Source organism: Macaca thibetana, chromosome 17, assembly GCF_024542745.1.
Source record: "Macaca thibetana thibetana isolate TM-01 chromosome 17, ASM2454274v1, whole genome shotgun sequence".
Classification (NCBI taxonomy): domain Eukaryota; kingdom Metazoa; phylum Chordata; class Mammalia; order Primates; family Cercopithecidae; genus Macaca; species Macaca thibetana.
The window spans coordinates 30,416,495-30,437,390 of NC_065594.1; the positions used below are offsets into that span (position 1 = coordinate 30,416,495).

Genomic DNA, 20,896 nt, shown 5'->3' on the forward strand with positions numbered 1-20,896 from the left:
TAACCTCTCCACTGTTGGAGTCTTAAATAAATAAAGATTATTATCTTTTCCTATAGATAAAACATTTTCTGAATTTTTTACATCATTCTTACTTCAAGTTATACTTACTACAACATAATCCATTACAGGCAAAGATTTCGGGCAGTATCTTGGAGCTGACTGTCATGATTCCATCTTAGTAAGTTCCCAATTACTGGAAATTTCTGGCTGGTAAATAATTAAGTAGTAAGAACTAAAACCAAATATAGTTTGGTCCCTCTGCTAAACAATGCTGAGACCAAGTAAAATAACATAGTTACTTGCTCCAGAAGGCACTTGTTTCTGAATGATAAGACTGCAAACCAACTAAAATAGTTAACTTCTGAAGACTTAGCTGACTCCTCAAAACTAACTTGAAGATCTTTACCTCACCATGCTCACCAGTCCATAACTGTTATATCAGAAATTCTACCCAATGCCAATCAGTTCTCCGCTTGCAAGACCCACCTTAAAATTACCCAGCCTAGGACCTAAAACTCTATAAAGATCTTCTCCTTATTTTCCTCTTTTGAGCCACTACTAAGTCCCTGAAAGGCAGTGTGCTCTCCACTGCAGTAAGTCTCATCAACTTGGCTTTGCTTGGTGCAAAGGTTTGCCTGGTGGTCTTCTGGAGGAGTTGATAGTTGTCATTTGAATGCCTTCACCAACTAGTAGTTAGCCACCCATACTTCTCAGAGTCACTCTATAAACATCATTAACTGACTAGCCTGGACAACTATTTAGCAATTACCTGAGCACTGCTTCCATTCTTAGACATCCTTCGGCTGCAGGATTCTGAAGAATGGGGCTCCAAGACGGCAAAGGAGAACCAAGGGAAACAGTGATTCAAGCTATCTCTATTTTGTTTCTTTCAGGGTTTTTTAAAAATAGAAGGAGATACTACAAAATTTTTCATTTCAAAAATGAAGACCATCCTTCTATACACCTGCTTTATTCACTGACAGACTGCCCAGGACAGACAGGACATGCCCAAACAATGAATGTTTCTGCTGTGAAAGTCCTTGGCTTTGAGCTTGCTCCTCCCCACTAATCCAGTAATGCATATCCTTATGTGGCTCATTTTCTGGCCTACTTAAAGGGAATTAGAGGTATATGTTTCCACGAACAGACCACAGCATGAGGAAAATTGTGAGCCTTCTGGCACAGTAAATCCTTGAAGACTCTGCCAACTCTTCTCAATTCTTCACTTCCTTCTCCTCCCATTCTGGAAGATTCCAGGCCCACTGGGGAACAAGGAGCTGCTGAGAGGAAACGCAAGTTGGGCCATTTCTAGTTCATCTGCCTCCTGCCCTGCCTTATGCCTCCTACCTCCCAATGCCCAGTCATCTCTAGTTTTTGGGGACAGACATGAGTTTATTTCATTGCATTAACATCTAGCACAATCTCAACTCACTGCAACCTCCGCCTCCTGGGTTCAAGTGATTCTCCTGCCTCAGCCTCCCAAGTAGCTGTGATTATAGGCGCCTGCCACCACACCTGGCTAATTTTTGTATTTTTAGTAGAGATGGTGTTTCACCATGTTGGCCAGGCTGGTCTCGAACTCCTGACCTCAGGTGATCTGCCCGCCTCAGACTCCCAAAGTGCTGGGATTACAGGCATGAGCCACTGTGCCCAGCCTACTTGACACAATCTTATAAAAATGTATTTCCTTTTTCAGGGATCCCACCTCTGTAACCTCCCTGTCACATCAGTCCACTCCACCAGCACCTTCCAGGCTAACCGTGTTAACAACCTTTGTGATTATATACCAATATAGATGCATATAAGATTTGCTTTATCATTTATAGTCACCCTATGCACACTTCATGCATCTTGCTTTTTCTCACATGGCAGCATTTTATAGGAATCCCTCCAAGTAAGTTGGTAGAGTTCTAATTTCTTTTCTTTTTTTTTTTTTTTTTTTTTTTTTTTTTGAGATGGAGTCTTGCTCTGTCCCCGCAGGCTGGAGTTCAGTGGCTCGATCGATCTCGGCTCACTGCAACCTCTGCCTTCCAGGTTCAAGCCATTCTCCTGTCTCAGCCTCCCAAGTAGCTGGGATTACAGGCGCCTGCCACCACGTCTGGCTAATTTTTTTGTATTTTTAGTAGAGATGGGGTTTCACCATGTTGGCCAGGCTGATCTCAAACGCCTGACCTCGTGATCCACCCACCTCAGCCTCCCAAAGTGCTGGGATTACAGGAGTGAGCCACTGTGCCCAGCCAGTTCTAATTAATTATTTTTAACGGCCACAGAGTCTCTCTGGTGATGTGTATTTCACCATGATTTTTTTAACCACTTTCCCACTGATGGCCATATACATTCTGTCCAGGTGTAACTGTTTGCCACAATGACAATGCTCTAATAAACACCCTTGAACACATTTTCATTATTACTGGTGGTTTTCTACCTGTGAGATAATTTCTTAGCAATAAATTCCTGGGTAGAAGAGCATCTTTTTTATTTTAACAATTTTAATAGATATTGCCAAATTGCTTTTCTAAAAGGCTGTAGTATTCACACTTTTCCTCATGTCCCTTCTGTTATGGAATGAATTGTGTCTTTCCAAAATTCATATGTTGAAGCCCTAATCTCTAAAGTGACTATATTTGGAGATAGGGCCTTTAAAGAGATAATTAAGGGTAAATGAGGTCATAAGGGTGAGACCCTAAACCAATAGGACTGTGGCCTTACAAGAAGAGGAGGAGACACCAGGAATGCATGCACAGAGAAAAAGGCACTGTGAGGACATGATGAGAAAGTGGCCATCTGCAAGCCAAGGAGAGAGGCCTCAGGAGAAACGAGCCCTGCCAGCACCTTGATCTTGGACTTCCAGCCTCTAGAACTGTGAGAAAATAACTTCCTGTTGTTTGAACCACCCAATCTGTGATTTGTTTGTGTGTGTGTGTGTGTGTGTGTGTGTTTTGAGATGGAGTTTTGTTCTTGTTGCCCAGGCTGAAGTGCAGTAGTGCGATCTCGGTTCACTGCAACCTCCACCTCCTGGGTTCGAGCGATTCTCCTGCCTCAGCCTCCCGAGTAGCTGAGATTACAGGCATGTGCCACCATGTCCAACTAATTTTGTATTTTTAGTACAGACAAGGTTTCCCCATGTTGGTTGGGCTGGTCTTGAACTTCCGACCTCAGGTGATCCACTGCCTCGGCCTCCCAAAGTGCTGGGATTACAGGTATAGCCACCATGCCCAGCCAATCTGTGACATTTTCTTGTGGCAGATCAAGAGGATAGGAACAATGAACAGGGAGTGCATGGAGGGGCCTTCCAGAGTCCTCCATAGGGTGCAGTCCAAGTACCTGGGAGTGCTGAGTAGCACCAGTGGTAGCTGTGAGGGACCTCAGCTCAGAGTAAGCTAGAAACACAAGGATGCAGTCCTCGTCTTTGAGCACTCTAAATATGGTGGAAGCTACAGTTGGTCAATGCAAACAAGGTCTATACACCCCCTGCTATAGTTTGGAGGTTTATCCCTGAAAACCTCATGTTGAAATTCGATCTCCAATATTGGAGGTGGGGTCTAACGGGAGAAGTTTGCATCATAAGGGGTGGATCCCTCAAGAATAGATTAGTTCCCTCCCTGGCTGGGGGTGAGTGAGTTCTCACTCTGTTAGTTTCCACAAGAGATAGTTGTTAAAAAGAGCCCTTATCTCCCTCCCCTTTCTCCCTCTCTTGCTTGCTCTCTTGCCATGTGATCTCTGCACGTGCTGGCTCCCCTTCACCTTCTGCCATGAGTGGAAGAAACCCAGGACCCTCACCAGAAGCAGATGCCGGTATCATGCTTCTTGTACAGCCTGCAGAACCATGAGCCAAATAAACCTCTTTTCTTTATAAACTACTCAGCCTCAGGTATTCCTTTATAGCAACACGAAAAGACTAAGACACCCTGCAAAATCAAGTGTACACAAACTTATGTTAAATGAAATGTATGGGGGGCTTGTGTTTTGAATGGAGCTCCTGCACTAGGGCACAACAGACCAGACCAAACCAGAATGGAGTCACTTGTGCTAGGTGCATGAGGAACTCTGAGCTTACTAATGTGCTTCTTGTTCCTTCTTTCTGCTTCTTTAGCCCTTTTCTGTCTATAAAACCAAAGTCCTCTGCTCAGCTCATCTTTTTTAAATCTTTGGATAGGTTACTGTTCAATGCATGAATGCCCAATAAAAGCCAATTAGATCTTTAAACTCAATATGTTGAACTTTTGTTTACCACTGTTGTCATGAATGTTGTACACAAGTCTGTCTGGGTGAACATGAGGGCCCAGGGAAGGTGCTACTGTGGTAATATCTTTTTTAGGAGGACTGTGACAGGAGATGCGACCAGATTATGTACCAGACACAAACATAAGAAATGGGCTTGTGTTTGGGGCCCACATGGAATGTGCTGGCAGCCATAGCCCAGTGATCATTCAGCCAGCTGGAATCAAGGAAAAGCCATCATTATGAGGTTCCTTCATTCCCTTTCTCTTCAATCTTCTTGGAAATTTCTGCCTAGGAAGAAAAATTACCAAAAGAAAACCCTTGATTTTTTTTAAGAGCTTATAGTTTACAAATCAATTTCAAATTATTTCATTTGCTTTTTTTCTATAAAGCCTTATCCTATGAATAGAGATTATTTGTCATTACCTGACAGATTCCTATTAGCCAACAGGCACACAAACAGTAAAGTTTAGCAATTTTTATGATAAGCCTAATTTAGGTTCTATCTCCCAACAGATTTGCTAAGGAGTTTATGTGCATTTACTGAATTGCCCTGAAGCAGAAATTTGCAAACTCTGCTTTGAAAAGGTCCAGGGATTGCCAGAATGAGCCCAGGCTGGGGGAGGTGGTAAGGAGGGGATTGGGGCTCCTGTGCCCAGCTGAAGCACAGCACCTTCACTTTCCCTGCTTTGTGTATTATTTTCCTCAGTGAGAAGACATCTGCAGGGGTGGGTTAGGGAAGAGGGACAACTACTGTTCTAGGGGAATGGAAGGAAAAAGAGGCAGGACTGTGTCTTACTCATTTTTGATTTGAACCCCTAGCTTCTAGTCCCGAGTATCTGGAAAGAGTATTTGGAGGACGGAAGGGTGAGCTTGATCAGGATTGTTTGCCCGGTGGGTGGCAGGAGTTGGACGGGGGCAGGGGCAGTCAATAGAATGGAATTGAAAGTCAAACAAAAGCTTTGTTAGGTCAATTATTTTTTGAAAATATGTGTAAACTTGTGTTAACCAAAACTCTGAAGATCGGGTGTATTAGTAAAGCTATGCAAGCTCACGTTTAGGGATTTTGCTTTCTCTCAGTGGCAATATGGTCCATTTTCATACCCAGATGTGGAAGAGGTGGGGAAATGGGGCTCAGGGAGAAGAGCTGAAAGGCTCTCCTTTCCCTGCCTCATCTAGTCTCCTACAGCACCTGCTGACTGTAGGGAAACTGAGGAAGAGCAGGACTACTCCCTGCCCCTCAGGGGTGATGGGATCTGAGACTCTTGGAAGATTGGAAATCTTTTCCTGTCAACCATCAATAGATATACTGGTTTATGTTTATTGAAGCCTGGAAGTGGGAACATCTACTCCCCTGTACAGTTTTTCATCATCATTGTCATCTCATCTCAGCCTGGAACACGTGCTGTGCCCCAAAGCACGCAGACTTGTGTGGCAGAAAAACAGCTGGCACAGGTGGGCAAGTTATCTGTCTGTTTGATTTCAGACCCATTACCCACCTTCCCCTACTCTGCTTGGTACTGCTGGGGGATGGCTTCTGTGCCCACTTGCTTCCTGTTAGATTGAGCCAATGGAGGCATGGATGGAAGAAGGGGAAACTTGGTAATACACCAGCTCCGCCTCCCTTTCCAGCCTTTTCTTGGGCAGTGACTACAAGAAAAGTGACCACATTTCCTCCTTGGACCCAGCTCCATCACACAGCCTCTTCTTGGCTTCCATTTCCCATTCCCCATGATGGCCTTTCCCCCATGGTTTCAGCCACAGGGTCCTCAGGTGGCATCTCATGCAGCTCCTCATCCAGAGTTCCAGCTCACAGTTCCTGGGTCTGGTGGCTCAGTCCCCTCCCTTTGTTCCTCCGTCCTAGCAGTGGTAATGGATTCCTGCAGTTGCTAATCTCTGGGTTGCCTCACCCTCCTCCCCTGGTTTTATAACACCCTTCTAACTAGACTGCTATATTAAACTCCTTCCACGAAACTCCCTGCATTTCTTGACTGCACCCTGACTACAACACAAAGGTTAATGAACCTAGAAAAGTTCTTGGCTAATTTGTTCAGCACTTCCCATTTTCTGACAAACATCGTACATCCATCCTTTGTGCTCCTTGAGTTGTCTGCACATACTCCTTAAACACCCACCTGTCCTTGGCAGTAGCAATGAGCTTCCTGGCAAGGACTTTGAACCGGGGTCTTCTCTCCAAGGGTTCACAGGAACAGAAGTCAAACTAAGGAGACCTTCTCAGATGGAGATTAGCTTAGTTTACTTTCTTTGCAGTTCTCAAGTATTTGTTTAGGGGATTAGGAGAGAGCTTAAACTGTATCTGTGTTTTAGCCATTTTAAAGTAATTTGCCAGTATTAAATGCATCAAAAGCTCTGTCTCCTTCAGTAAAGAAGCACATGCAAAAAGCATCCCAAATTAGAAAGTCTAGGCCTCGTTTCTGTGCTGAAGTGTTGTCCCTCCTTATCTGCACCCTAATCCCAGATCCCCCTCTTCCTTTAGCTTGACCAGGACCTGCTGCTTCAGAATCACTGTGGTCCTGCGACTAATCAGGAAAAAACAGCAACAACGACGAATGTGTGTTTTTCTGGGATTCTCCCCAAAACAATGTTTACTTTAGAGGAGTTGTACAAAAATCTCTTCCCCTGGCTCACACCATATGTGCTTCTGCTTGGCCTCTTCACATTGACAACGTGAACATTCAAATGATCAGCATCAGCTGAAGGCTCAATCACCAGGAGGTGTGATCGTGCTCAGAGGAGGCCACGCAGTTGGTTCTGTGTTTTGGGAAAATGTTTTTTATTTAATTAATGTTATTATTTATTGGATAGGTGCCCAGAATTAAGGTCAGTCCTGAAAAGACTGTTTTTTAAGATGTAAAAATAATTCCAAAAGCTTGTCATTTTGTTGTGGAGAAAACAAATCTAATACATGAAATCCTCAATGCAGAACTTTATATGATTTAAATAATAACTAAGATAACAATACTAATAAATGACAAAGACAGTAGTGCTGTATGCAGAGCAAAGAAGGAAAGAGTCATCTCACAGGACAGGGCCTGGAGGGCCAGAGACAGGCCAGCAACAGTTTCTAATCTTCAAATAGAAATTAAAGGGATACAGACACACCATCCCCTGCATTGAAGAACTGCTTGGGGAACAAGTTTGTAGTCATCACAACTTTAGAGGCTAAAAAGTGTCAGCAACAATTCAAATCATCAAGCAGTGAGTGGGATGTATTGGGACAGATAACTGTGAAAGGACAGGGCAGAAGTGGCTGCAGGCACAACTGGATTCAGGAACTAAAGCAAAGGCATGAGTGCTCTCCAGCTCTCCACACCTCATGTGTTGGGCTTGTTGTCTCGCCCTACAGACACTCTTTCTTTGTGAGTCAGGGCACTGGGACATCAGCACAGGAAACACCAGCTTTGTGCCCTCCCAGGTAATAAAAATCCAAGAGAGAAGAGCCCTACATGTGGAAGTTCAGTAAAAGGACTCTGATTGGCTGGGTTTGGGTGACGTATTCACCCTTGGAGCCAATCACTGCAGCTGGGGATGAGGCGATGGTGGTTGGCTAGGGTTTTGCTAGGGAGCTGAGTTCCCTAAATCTGAAAATTACAGCTGCAGGGTGAGAAGAAAATGCCCACTGGATGTTCAAAGAAAAGGCGTGAAAGGACTGAGAAGTTTGCAAAAGGGCAAACCCAAAAGTGCCAATGGAGCCTGCAGTGACTTAAAGCAGCGGTCCCCAACGTTTTTGGCACCAGGGACCAGTTTCGTGGAAGACAATTTTTCCATGGACCAGGTCAGGGGATGGTTTGGGGATGATTCAAGTACATTACATTTAGTGTGCACTTTATTTCTATTATTATTATATTGTAATATATAATGAAATAATTCTACAACTCACCATAATGTAGAATCAGTGGGAGCCCTGAGCTTGTTTACCTGCAACTAGATGGTCCCATCTAGGGGTCATGGGAGACAGTGACAGATCATCAGGCGTTAGATTCTCATAAGGAGTGGGGAACCTAGATTGCTGGCATGCACAGTTCACAACAGGGTTCATGCTCCTATGAGAATCTAATGCCACTGCTGATCTGACAGGAGGTGGAGCTCAGATGGTAATTCTAGTGATGGGGAGCAGCTGTATATACAGAGGAAGCTTCACTTGCTCACCTGCCACTGACCTCCTGCTGTGTGGCCCAGTTCCTAACAGGCCACAGACCGGTACTGGTCCATGGCCCAGGGGCTGGGGACCCCTGACTTAAAGGAAAAAGAAACCTGGATTGCCCTGGTTGAGATGCATGTGGTATTGGGCTGGTTTGTGGGGAGCTGCAGAGAACCCATAACCAGCATAGGCTCTGATAGCATTGCCCTCTTCAGCTGCCATCGTCAGGTGGGAGACTGCCTCTGAAGGTGGTTTTCTAAATATTCTTTACAGATGGGGCTCGCACTCTGTAGAAACTGCAGGGAAATCGAGCCACAAGACAGCGGCTCAAGTCAGATTCTCTGTGCTTTAGGCAGGGGATGGATTCTGGCTGTCTCTTGGACGGCCCTGAAAGAACTCTGGTGGGAAGGTGCAGAGGGGTGTTTGCTATGGGCTCCACCTGGGACATTTACACTCTACCTGTGGGACAGGGCCCGAAGCTCGGGCTACCAAGACAGCAGAACAGGCATTTCCTCATCTTCAACCTCCTCTCCCCTCACCCCTCCCAGCTAGATCCTGACACCACTGCCCACATCCCCCCACCTTCTGCCCTGGGATGGGGTGAAAATAAAACAGCTGAGCATGCAGCTAATGATGGTATTTACAGTTACCAGTAGGGAGTGTTCCCAGTGCGCCAAATGCTTAACATCCATGATCTGACAGCTCCTGTGATGGTAAATATCCTCTCCACTTTTCAGATTCCAATACACAACCCCTGAGATTCAGGATGCTCTTGCCATGGTCTTTTTTTCGCTTTTAAAATGTTAAAAAAATTTCCCACATAACACCAACGTAACCACAAGCCTCTCTTAATGGCTGCCTGACCGTCCTCCTCTTAGCCCAAACACTTTCTCTCTTTTCTGTGGACAATGCCTGCTTTCAAAAGCTCTTTTCTTCAGGGAGAACAAGAGTCTGCTAAATTCTATTAGCGTTCAGCAAACCCCAGGGCCCCAGTCTCAACTTTGGCACAGGAAAGTCCAATACGCCGCATCCCCTTCCCTGGAGGAGCCCATCTATGGGAAATTTAACTCTCAGCCTACAAGAAAGCTTCAGACTGACTTGTCTTTTTCTCCAGCTCCTTCTAGCTGTGCCATCGGGGACAGCTTGGTGAATATAAAAGATTTTCAAAGCCTATTAACAAGCCATACAGCTCTAGAGGGGTGTGTGTGTGTATGAGACAGAGAAACAGTTGTGTGTAACACAAATGTATGTTTTTAGAATAATTATTGAAGTGTTTTTATCATTTCAGAGACTCAGTTTGAAGCGAAGGAACTATGTGAGCAGCAGCAGCATGTCCAGGAGAGGGCACCCTCTCACAGCCTGGCTAAAACGCTCAGGGCAGGTCCTGGTTCTACAGTCACTGCCCTCTGCGGAAGGTTGTTCTCTAAGAAGTTGTGGGTGCACATGCCCTACACACCCAGCCGGATGCCCTGAGAGGGGGGATGCTGTGGTTATGAGACAAAGCCTGTTGCAACCAACAGAGGAGGCCCATCTCTTCCCATGAGGCACCCCTGCAGCTGCCTTCTTACAGTGTCTCCAGAACCTCGCTGAGTACTTCCAGCTGCGCACTGATCTCCGCCAGAAGCTTGGCCAGTTTGGTCGGCGTGGGGGCCTGACCGTTGTGAGAACAGTGGTCTCCAATGGTCATGTGCTCAGGACAATTCAGAGAACTTAGAGAAACCCAGGTACCTGGACTCCACTCCAGACCTACTGAATCTGAATCACTGGGGTAGGGCCCGGGCAGGTATGGATTTTTGAAACCGCACAGGTGATTTAGATGAGCACCTTGACAGGAGTTAGTCTGCTACAGTTCCATGCACACTGGCAGAAGACACAAAACTCCTGAGTCAGCAACAAAGCACAGCAAGCAGCATAAACTTCATGTTCAGGTTGGTTCCCTTTGTTCTCTGGCACCAGAGGGTGATGCAGTGGCCCAGGTGAATTCAGAGCACATGTTGGGTTCATCACAGCAGAGGAGTCCCAAGTTTCAGAAACCCAAATCTTTTGAAAGGCTGAAAGGACTGCAGGTAAACCTGCCCAACTTTTACACCATAGTAAGACATTGTCTTCTTTTTTTTTTTTGGAGACGGTCTTGCTCTGTCACCCAGGCTGGAGTGCAGTGGTGCCATCGTGACTCACTGTAGCCCTGACCTAGGCTCAAACCACCATCCTGCCTCAGCCTCCAAAGTAGCTGGGACCACACACGCACGCCACCATGCCCGGCTAACTTTTTTTTCCTGTAGAGATGGAGTCTCATTATGTTGTCCAGGCTGATCTTGAACTCCTGGGCTCAAGTGACCTGCCTGCCTCAGACTTCCAAAGTGCTGGGATTACAGGCATGAGCCACTGTGCCTGGCCAACATTATCTTTATTATCATACACAGTAAGCAAATCTCTCTTCCCTGGAGGGGGGACTCTTATTTTTGTCTGCCAAGATGATTTCCTTTATAATCTTCTTGAAAAAATAGTTGAAAAGATAACTAGAACTAGTCTGGGCGCAGTGGTTCACACCTGTAATCCCAGTACTTTGGGAGGCAGAGGTGGGTATATCACCTGAGGTCAGGAGTTGGAGACCAGCCTGGTAAAACCAGGTAAACCCAACATGGTAAAACCCTTCTCTACTAAAAACACAAAAATTAGCTGGGCATGGTGGTGCACGCCTGTAATCCCAGCTACTCAGGAGGCCGAGGCAAGAAAATTGCTTGAACCCAGGAGGCGGAGGTTGCAGTGAGCTGAGATGGCACCATTGCACTCCAGCCTGAGTGACAGGGTGAGACTCCATCTTAAAAAAAAAGGGCAGGGGCTGCTGGGAGTGGTGGCTCAAGCCTGTAATCCCAGCACTTTGGGAGGCTGAGATGGGTGGATCACGAGATCAAGAGATTGAAACCATCCTGGCCAACATGGTGAAACCCCGTCTCTACTAAAAATACAAAAATTAGCTGGGCGTGGTGGCGTGCACCTGTAGTCCCAGTTACTGGGAAGGTTGAGACAGGAGAATCGCTTGAATCTGGGAGGCAGAGGTTGCAGTGAGCAGAGATTGTGCCACTACACTGCAGCCTGGTGACAGAGCGAGACTCCGTCTCAAAAAATAAACAAATAAAATAAAATAAATAAAAAGACAACTAGAACAAAAGTGCAGTGGCCCTGCTCATATATGCAGAAATACAAGAAACTACTGGGGAGTTTTCTCCTAACACACTCCTGGTTAAGAATCACTAATGCAGGATATTGTTCTAGATCTACATGCTTTTCAGTTTTCAAAGAACTAATTGAGAAATGAGCTCCTTATAATAGAGAGGACGGCTGCCTGATGGATGGAGAAATGGGCAACTGACTTACAGTGTGATGGCAGCTACCACTACATAAATATCATGCATTTTCTGAATATTACACAAAAACACCAGATTCACATTTGCAAAAGTAGGAGTACTGTAAGGGTTAAACTAAACAATATACGCAAAATGTTGGCACATACTAGATGATAAATGTTAGTTCTCTCTCTTCTGCCCTTTGCCTACTTCACAACCTATCCTGGCTGTATAAAGCCAACAAGAATGGCTTAGACTTACATCTTTTTCCTGCTACGATGGCACTGCTAGAAGGAGTCCTTTGGATCCTTTAAATGTGTTCCAGGAGAGGCACCCAGCATGCTGAAAGGGTAATACAAATGACTGAGCCACCAGCACCTGTTGTCTAGGATTTCCTGATCTACCACTCACTCGATTCTACCTTGTACCTGCCTATCATTCCTCCTCACTTTCCCTGCCTCAACCCCACTCCAGTCTCAGAGTCCTAAACCTGTTCTCATCCACTGCTGATCACTGCTGGCCTTCTCAAGGCCACCTTCTAGAGACTGTCTAGACTGCATGTCTTACTCCCACAGCTCTTACTTATTGATTCATTTAGCAAGAATAATGGTTAGTAAATGAAACGATCTCTATTCACAGATGGTATGATCTCTTATCTGGAAAATCCGTAAAAAACGCTTTCAGAACCCATAAACAAGTACAGTAAAGTCGCAGGATACAAGGTCAATATACAAAAAATCAATTGTTTTTCTATATACTAGTGACGAATAATCTGAAGATGAAATCAAGGAAACAATTTACAATAGCATCTAGAAGAAAAAATACTTGAGATAAACAACATAGGTGCAAGGCTTCATAATCACACTGTATCCCATAAATATATACAGTTATTATGTGTCAATTAAAAACAGTAATAAAAGCCAGAAAAGGGTATAGCAACTGAAAGATGTTTCCAGTGTAATTCTAATCAGTAGCATTTGGCACTTGCAAAGAAAATGCAAGTCTTACACACTAAAAATTATAAGATATCATGAAAGAAATTAAAGAAGGCCTAAATAAGTGGAAAGACATGCCATCTTCATGAATCAGAAGACTTAAGTATTAAGATGGCAACATTTCCCAAATTGATGCACAGATTCAACACTATCCTCTCAAAAATGTCATCTGGCTTCTATGTAGAAATTGACAAACTGACCCTACAATTCATATAAAAATGCAAGGGATCCAGAATAGCCGAAACAATCTTACAACAAAATTGGAGGTCTCAAGTTTCCCAATTTCAGAACTTAATGCAAAGCTATAGTAATTAAGACTGCATGGCACTAGAAAAGGCTAGACATGTAGTTTAATGGAATAGAACTAAATTTTTATTAAATTATGAACAGAAATCCTTACTTTTATGGCCAATTGATTTAGACAAACCTAGACAATCACATGGGAGATGAATAGTCTTTTCAATAAGTGGTGCTGGGACAACTGGATATTCACCTGCAAAAGAATGAAGTTGGACTCCTATTTCAAACCACATACAAAAATTAACTCAATATGGGTCATAGTCTTACATGCAAGAGTTAAAACTATGGAACTCTTAGGAGAAAACCTGGGAATAAATCTTTATACCTTAAATTAGGCAATGGTTTCTTAGATAAATACTGAAATCACAGGCAATAAAAGAAAGAAATGTAACTTGCACATCTTCAAAATAAAAATCTTTTGTGCTTTAAAGCACACAATCAAGAAAGTGAAAAGACAGCCACAAAATGGGAGAAGATATTTGCAAGTCATAGATCTGATAAGGGACTGGAGTCCAGAATAAATAACTCTTACAAGTCAACAATAAAAGGACAACCCAATTTAAAAATAAGCAAATGATTTAAATAGACATTTCTCCAAAGAGGATACACAAATGACCGATACACACATGGAAAGATACTCAACACCATTAATCATTAAGGAAATACAAATCAAAACCACAATGACATACCGCTTCATATGCACTGAAATAAAAAAGACAGACAATAACAGTGTTGGTGAGGATGTGGAGAAATTGGAACTCTCATGCATCACTGATGGGATCAGAAAAAAGATGCAGCCCACGTGTCAGTTCTTCAATATTGGTTAATGTAAAGATACAGTTACCATAATAGCCTAGCAATTCCACTCCCAGGTGTCTCTCCAAGAGAAATAAAATATATATCCACACAAAGACTTGTATGCAAATGTTCATGCCAGCATTATTCATGATAGCCAAAAAAATGGAAACAACCCAAGTATCCATCAATGAATGAATGGACAAACAAAAAGTGATATATCCATAAAATGGATTATTCAGCAATCATAATGAATGATGTATTGCTGATACATGCTACAACACAGGTGAACTTTTAAATCATTATGCTAAGTATAAGAAGCCAGACACAAAAAGCCACATGTTTTATGGTTCCATTTATAGTAAATGCTCAGAATAGACAATTCTGTAGAGACAAAAAGTAGAAACAAGGTTGCCAGGAAAGAGTAAGGCATGACTTCTAATGAGTACAGAGTTCTGTGGGAGAGAAGGGAGAGAAGGGTGGTGAAAATGTTCTAAAAATTTGAAGTGCTGATGGTTGCACAATTCTATGAATATATCAAAAACCACTGAACCATAAACTTTAGAAGGGTGAAATCTATGATGTGAATTATATCTCAATAAAACTGCTTTTGTTTTTTTTAAGTGAGACCCAGCCTTCTCAGATATGTGATGTTAATGTCCAACCTCATTAGTACTCACAAAATTGTGAAGGAAGAGAACCTGGGTCCACACACACTTTAATGAAGTATGGTTCCTGAGTGTGGTTGCATCTGGCCCATCTAGAAAATTACGCCTGGCATTTGGCCTGCTAAAAACCAAGTTCCACATGGTCTAGAGTTCAATGCAGAAATATCCCTGGTACATATAAAGAAACCACTCCTGCTGGAGGGGTGGTGCCCAGTGAAGCTGCCTGTGCCCCACCCGCCCTCCCATGCCTCACAGCCCTCTCAGTTGTCAGTTGCCCCTGGAACAGGTACTTCTGGAAATTCATGTACCCAAGAAAAGTCAAAAACGAAGAAGAACTCAGCAAAAACACAAAAATACATCAGTTGACTTGGGTCAATGGCATTACTAACTACCCCCGGAGAAGCCTGGACACATCTTCAGTGCCTCTATTTTCCTTTCTGTCCTCCCCCAGTGCCCACTCCATCCAAAGTCCCTTTACAAAGCTCTGTGACAGTGGCTCTCCTAAGTATCTAGAATCTACCTGCTCTCTCCTAAGGCTCACTGCCTCCCCTGGTTCAGGCTCTATCAGCCTCCTCCCACCAACACGTAGCCTCCTCCCTGCTTTCCCTACCTCCAGCCCAGCCTAGCTACAATCTTCTGGGCAGAAGCCCCACTGGGTGTGTTTACATCCCAAATTTGTGCAGAAAATCCACATAGCTCCATTGGGTTACCCAGTCCAGAGCAAACATGCCAGGCCTTTCTCACTCTGTCATCCAAGTTCGAAATCCAAGAGAGAAGAGTTTCAAGAAGGAGGAGATTCAAGAAGGGAAGTTATTCACTGGGTGGGGTGAAGCTCCATGGAAAGGTCACGTAATAAAAAAACTGAAAAGAATCACTTGGGATGTGGTCTCAGGAGGTTACTGCAGACCTCTGGAAAAGCTGTTTCAGGGGTGAGGTCAGAAGCCAATGTGCATTGGATGAAAGAACAAATATAGGTGGAGTCTCAGTTTTATAAGATGTAAAAATCAAGAGAAGCAAAATGAAAAAAGCACTGATGTTGAAGATAGTTTCCCAGTTGCCTTGTTACATTTTCAAGCTGGGACTGAAGGGGTAGTGGGCATTGCTTCAACAGAATCACAACACTTTTTGCCCTTCTCATGGCCTGGTGCATGGAAAAGCTTTGGGAAATATTAGCTGCTGCTATTGACGCTGAGGGCACCCACATGCCTTCAGAACCAGAATCTAAAATGTTCAGCCTCTGAAGGTCTAAAACGAACTGCTGAAATGTTGCAGATTTCAAAATTAGAGGAAGGTTATTTTATGAAATATCTTTTAGAATATAGGTGTTAGAGAAAGTATATTATCATAAGCTACTCTAGAAGCTGAACTTGGGAGAGTCCCATGGTTAGAGGGACTGAGCATTCTGCCAACACCCAGCCCCACCTTGCCAGTCAGGCCAGTGAGCCACCCCAGAGGCAGGGCCACCTGCCTCAGTCAAGCCTGCAGGTCACTTGCAGCCCTGATGGACAGTCTGTGGGCAACCTCCTGAGGAACCCAAACTGGAACCACTCTGCTAAGCTGCTCCCAAATCCCTGACCCACAAGGATTGTGAAATAACAAATATTCATTGTCCGTTTAAGGCACTAAGTTTTGGAGTAATTTATTTTGAGACACAGATAACGAACACAGCCCTGATGGCAATCAGTTATTGGCTATGGGATGCCGAGGGAGTGGATAACTTCCTAGCATGGTGGCTTCTGCTCTGCCAAGGGCAGTTCTTCAGGAAGCAGGCAGCTGCTGTGAGCAATACTCAAAGTTGGGAGATGAGTGCCTCCGCCTGGTAAAGGGGCCCTGGACAAGGAACCGATAACATCCACTGGGGGTGTTGATTATAATCTAGCTAAATTTAGTTTTGGTTTTGACAGGTCAGTTTGTACACCAACACAATTGTGGAAATATTTTGCATTTCTTTCGAAGGTCTCACCTCCTTAGTGTGTGTATCCAGTGGGTACACAACTAGAACTGCATACACGAGGCAGCAGCAGTGGGAAGCAGCAAGGTGATCTAGAGACACTTTGTTTATTACTCACTAAGTCCCGAAAAGTGCTTGCAAATATAGAAAGTGCAGGTAGAGATGATCAATAATAACTAACTATAGTGTCTGCCCTTCATTGCTATTCAAGTCTTGCTTTCCAATAAGACACTTCATAACTCATTCCTAAGTGCACTGTTGGAAGTGGGAGGGAGGGAGAGGCGGCACAGGAACGAGGTCAGGGAGGGAAGAGAGACTCTACATCAGATGACAATGTCTCAGTTGTCACTTCAGGTTCTGGCTGCTCTCTCCACTGTACAGGGAAAGCCACCAAATAGACAGCAAACTGGTCCCCCCTGCTTTCCCCAGAACACTCCTTTTCCCAATCTCTAGGTGTAAGTGCAGGAAGCCCTGAGCATCTAATGGAGTCAGATGCTAAGTTAAACACCCAGAAGTCCCAGTTTCCATGGGGCCAGAGGAAAAGGCAGAGTGCTATTTCCAGACTTCAATGGCAATTGAAAAAGGAAAAAGACTCGTGTGGGTGTGGGGCAAAGGCTGCCCCAGAGTGCCCAAGCTTTAGCTTCAATAAACCTATCATAGCCATAATGAGGCAGTGGTGGGGCAGAAAAAAGAACCTATAGGGTCTTTTGTCTGGCAGAATCATACCTGGTTGAGCAACCAAAGTGTCTTCTCCCACCTGCCTCCTATGACACCATTTGGGTTTCTCCAACAGTCTTCCACGTGTGTGTGTTTGTGTGTGTGTGTTTAGAAAGAAGCACCTGGTCACCAGAAACTCAGATGCCAATAACTCTTAACAAAAATACATTCACACTGGACAAGTGAACACTCAACCTAACACAGAGCACCTGTGGCCCTGGGATGCTAGGAATGAGGTGCTTTTCTGCAGCGCTGCTTCTCATTCACCATCAGCATCAGAATCAGCATGAGCTTAATGACTGCTTGTTGCCTGGTTTGCAATGATGATGACAATGATGGTGGTGGTGGTGGTGGTGGTGATGATGATGATGTTAATGAGCCCATGGACCAGATTTAATGCTGCTGCCTATTTTGAAATTAAGAAATACATGATGACAGAAACTGAATTCAGGTAGCACTGGGCTAAAGGCAGATGACTGACGACTGCTTGGTGACTGGCTTATATGCAATTCTTATGATGACCCTAAGGTAATTGTTGATAAGGATGATGATCATGATCATGAGGAGTTAGATCTGGGAAAACATCACCTGGCCTTCAGTAGCTAATGCATAGCAGTAATGAATACTTTTCTCTGGGCTTGAATAGGAATTCACGGTATGGACGTGGAAAAGGAGGCTCTAGATCAAAAGAGGAAAGATAAGCACGGTCCGTTTTCAAGATACTGTGAAAAGTACAGGTTGAACAATCCAAAAATCTGAAATACTCCAAATTCTGCAACTTTTTGAGTATCAACATGATGCTCAAAGGAAATGCTCATTGGAGCATTTTTGATTTCAGATTTTCAGGTTGGGAACGCTCAACCAGTAAATATAATGAAAATTTTCCAAAATCCTAAATTTAAAACACTTCTGGCTCCAAGCATTTCAGTCAAGAAACATCCATTTTGTACTGATCTGGAGGCTGAGAACCTTGAATTTTATTTACCAGGTAGGGGAACATCATCATTAGCAGGGTTTCTTAACCTAATTAGTACTACATTTTGGAATAGAGAATTGCTGTGGGGGTGTGTGGGGATCTGTCCTGCGTGTTGTGGGGTGTTTAGCAGCATCCCTGGCCTCTACTCGATGCCAGTAGCACACCTCCAGTAGTTACTGTGTAAAATATCTCTGGACATTACCAAATGCCCCCGTGGGAGGTCAAAAGCACCCTCATTGAGAAGCACTGAGCTAAGAAAAACAGACACCACGAAGCAGTCCACAGAGAACGGCCCTAAGCAGGAGAAGAAATGTCAGGCTGAAAGCAGTTCGTGCAGGGAGAGAGACTGTCCTCTTCCAGAGAAAAGAGCTGTCACGACACTGGACGAGGGCCCAGAGGCAGGACTTCAGAGCAACAACCTCAGAGAGCCATGATTCCGGAGCAGTCTCAGTGCCTGCTTTCGCCACCTCGGACACAGCAGGCCCCACTCACCTTGGCTAGAGCCGCACCTGACTCACCCAGTCAGGGAGGTGCCACTGCCCTCCTGAGGCCCTCTCATTTGGAAAGCACCTTCTTCAGAGCATCCTAAGGGAAGCTGGAGTTCCTCTGTGACAGGGCTTTGAGATGTTTTCTAGCAGGCCAGGTCCCTCCCTTCACAAAGGAAACACCCAGACAGCAGGGAGGCGAGGGGCAAGCCCTCCCTCGCAGCAGCGGGGTCGACCCAAGCAGGAAGTGGAATCCTGCAGGGAAGCTGCCCCGAGCCCCTCTGCCTGCCACAGGTCCCTGTAGAAATGGTAGAATAAGTGCTAGGAAATGCAAAATGTGATCGAGGGCCACGTGGCATTTAAAAAACTACGCCTTGGTTTCCAAAGAAACAGAATGCTATTTTGAGAGGTTCTGCCTCATTAGCCTGGGTTCATATTAGTGTGTGTCTGAGGACAATGCCCCGTGGTTCTATGTTGGACAGGAACTCAGCTGTGATACCGCCTTCTCTTCCCCAGCCGGATTGAGAATGACGGCTTCACCTGGGGCTGTGAAGCAGACAGGTAGGCGTCTCGCTGAGACACCTGTAGACGCAGAACTAATGACTCACCAGGATGAAGCTCCACCACTGCAGAGCAGAGGAGCGTGCACTGCACCCAGTGGTGACTTGGGGCTCGGGCTCTGGGAGCTGTGGCTCCTCAAAGGCTGTGTGTTCTGGAGGGACTGAAATCTTCTCCCAGCAAATAGTGGACCAGGCTGGGGTCCCTGGAGCAAAAAGCAGCATGCAGGGCTGGGCTGTACCTGGGGGTGTCAGTACCCCCTGCAAAGGTTAACTTAGCCCGCTCAGGGGACTCCCTGAGGCATCTAATTCAAAGGGTGAAATAATCTAATGAGTGCAGCCACACAGAATGAGCAGGTATGGGGGAGAGAAGGGATTCACTGAAGCGATGGCATGAAATGGGGCAGGCTTTGTAGGGCTCCCATAGCTCCACCCTTGGGCCCAGGGCAACTCCTAAGGCCCCAAGCCAATTTTGAGCCCCGCTAGAGCTTCAGTGTTCTCATATGAAAAACTAGGACAATGAGGCCTAACCACAGGTGACTGCGAGAACAAGGAAGAACATATGAGAAAGTGCTTCATGGGCCCTAAAGTGTGGAGCAAATGTTGGTTGTTACTGGCCTAATTCCATATGCTTTACAAACGGTACTTTCATGATAATAAAGCATCTGCATTTCTATGGGAGAAGTTCTAGAGTTATTTTAACTCCTGATAAGAAAATAATATGCCCATGAGAGACCCTGACCCTGAGGCATTCAAACAGTTTACAAACAGGCCTCGGCTCCCTGCCAGCCCAGGCAGGCACTCCCCGGGATCCCAGACCCTGGGGCAGTTTGGGAGACAGCAACCCAAAGCCATGCCAACCCTCCTCTAAAAGTACAAACAGTCCCTGCAGGCTCCCGGGCAAACACCCAACTGACCCTTGATGCTGGGGACCAACAGTGAAAGGGAAGCTATACCCTGACTCCACACTAGCAAAGACAAACGAGCTGGAACCCAGCTTCTTTCTGCTCTTCCTGTTGGATCTGGTCTGTTCAGAAAGGCCTTCGCAGTGCTCTGAAGCCACACTTTCTGTAGCAGGTTGTTTGCAAAAACAACTATAATGACCCTCCCCTCCCACACGGTTAATGTTCCTCTCTCCTCTCGACGTGAGCAGGGATCTGGGGTGCATCTGTGACTTGCTTTGACCCAAGGGATGCAGCAGAAGTGCTGTTGCGTAACTTCCAAGCTGAGGCTTTACGTGGCCTTGTGGCTTCTGCTGTCTCGAACAGCCTTTGACATCCCTTAAGGGAGCTCACTCTAGAGCCCTTCATGAGAGGCCACGTGAAGACAGAGGCTCTGATACCATATTAACCATGTCTTTTTATGTATTCTGACGCTTCAACATCTAGGGTCTTGGTGACCTTGGCAGGTCTGTCCCTCTCAGGGTTAGCCAATTCCTACAGACAGTAAACCTGCCCATGAGCGTGCTTTTCAAACACAAACTAACCAGTCCAGAGCTCATGCCCCCAGCTACCTACTTCATCAGCCTTCCACAGGACTCACACACTCTAGGCCACTGTTCCTCTGCCCCAAGCACCCCAGGGCCAGGTATCAGACAACTAGGGACAGCCCCTATACCCAGAGCCTGCTGAAATTACTCAAACTATAATAGCTAACCTTAACCCTGTTCACTTTGCCTCACTCACTCCTTCCCGTGGAAACCACCATAAAGGCTCTGCCCAT

General features: G+C 45.1%; 2 protein-coding genes across 2 annotated transcripts in view; one reads left to right on the top strand and one right to left on the bottom strand.

Moving 5' to 3' along the window:
• The window catches only part of LOC126940470 (peptidyl-prolyl cis-trans isomerase NIMA-interacting 4-like), a 1,058,238-nt gene that overhangs the window by 827,786 nt on the left and 209,556 nt on the right, over nucleotides 1–20,896 (top strand). The gene's annotated exons all lie outside the window — the stretch shown is intronic.
• The window catches only part of ATP7B (ATPase copper transporting beta), a 207,371-nt gene that overhangs the window by 79,322 nt on the left and 107,153 nt on the right, over nucleotides 1–20,896 (bottom strand). The gene's annotated exons all lie outside the window — the stretch shown is intronic.